Source organism: Citrus clementina, unplaced genomic scaffold (genome assembly GCF_000493195.1).
Source record: "Citrus clementina cultivar Clemenules unplaced genomic scaffold, Citrus_clementina_v1.0 scaffold_3, whole genome shotgun sequence".
NCBI classification, from domain to species: Eukaryota; Viridiplantae; Streptophyta; class Magnoliopsida; order Sapindales; family Rutaceae; genus Citrus; species Citrus x clementina.
The window spans coordinates 10,875,108-10,876,539 of NW_006262339.1; positions in this window are offsets into that span (position 1 = coordinate 10,875,108).

The following is a 1,432-nucleotide window of genomic DNA, read 5'->3' on the forward strand; positions in this document are numbered from 1 at the left end:
AAATGTAATGAAATATTGAGTTGCTTTAGTATTTATCACAAACCAAACCAAACCCTAAAAATAATATAATGTCAACAAATTAAATAGATAACACAAAATTAAAAAAAAAAAAGTTTCAAATACCTTTATTCATGGGATGAATAATGCACCCAGCTGCAAACAAAAATCTCAGTGCATTAGCTGTTTGTGAGTGATTTTGAGTGTGGTGTGAGTTTTTGTTGTGTGGAATTAAAAAGAGTGAGAAGTAAAGAGTGTTGTGAGTTGTGTGTGTTTTATATATTTTCTTTAGGGATATTTTAGACAATGTACCATATAAAAAGATATATCTACATAATTTTCAAGTATGGGGTATATTTAACTAAATACTCTATTTTTAAGGCATATTTAATTAAACCCCCCTATGGAATGTTGAGGCTTGGCGACGGTGGTGTCTGTTTGATGGTTAAGGGTAAATTCGTAATCTCACCTGAAACAGGCAAGTTTTGTACTTTTTTGAAAGGATTGCAAGTAACTTTTAAAATACTGATGTCACTTGCATAAATGAAATCGTACAAAATTCGATTCAAGTTTCATTTTTTATTTTAAATTTCTTTTTTTCCCCTTCTCTCAAAACCAATTTCTATCTTAAGCCTGATTTCTCTTCATTAAGTTCCGCTTTTGCCCCAAGTTAGACGTTAGAACCAAATCGGAACTTTTGTTTAACGCAAAACAAGTACCCAATCTTTGTGCGTAATGAAGAAAAAAACAACCACATTTTATCGGCCGCTCGATTTTCTTAGTAAAGGAGGTTAAACTGGCACTCCGAAATGTGTTAAAAGACGAGCTAAGGTACACTAAGTAATGGTCTGCCCCAGTTTTCAAGTCCAAAAACCCAAATCCGCGCCGAGATGTGCTAGATTGGGTTGATTCTAAAATTTTCCAACATACTCTAGCACTCGTACATATTTAGAGTTTTCTTTACATGTCTACACTTGTAAAATAAGTAGATATTTAGGCAAATTACGCAAGATTTATGGAAGGCACTGGAATAGACAAGCCTTCCCTATAAATAGAATATAGCATTTGCCATTTTGCACATACCACACACCAAGCACAAGCGACTCAAGCATACTTGTAAAACTATCTTGTATTCTCTCTTTCAAAAAATAAAATTTACTTTAGCTACATTGCTCCCTCTCTATTCTCTCTAGCTTTTCTGCAATTATTTTTGCCTAATTAGTTTGAGAAGTTTGATAGACTTACTTAGCAACTTTTGTACTAGAAATTGTCTAACCCATTTTTCAAAATGTAAGATAAAATAATTTTATAAAAGTAATTTAAAAAATTAACAAACATTAAAATTAATTTTTATCTTTTTAAAATTACCATGCAATCTCCCCAAGGTAATATCAAATATTTTGTATGTGCTTCTCTCTCAAGTTAGGATTTCAAG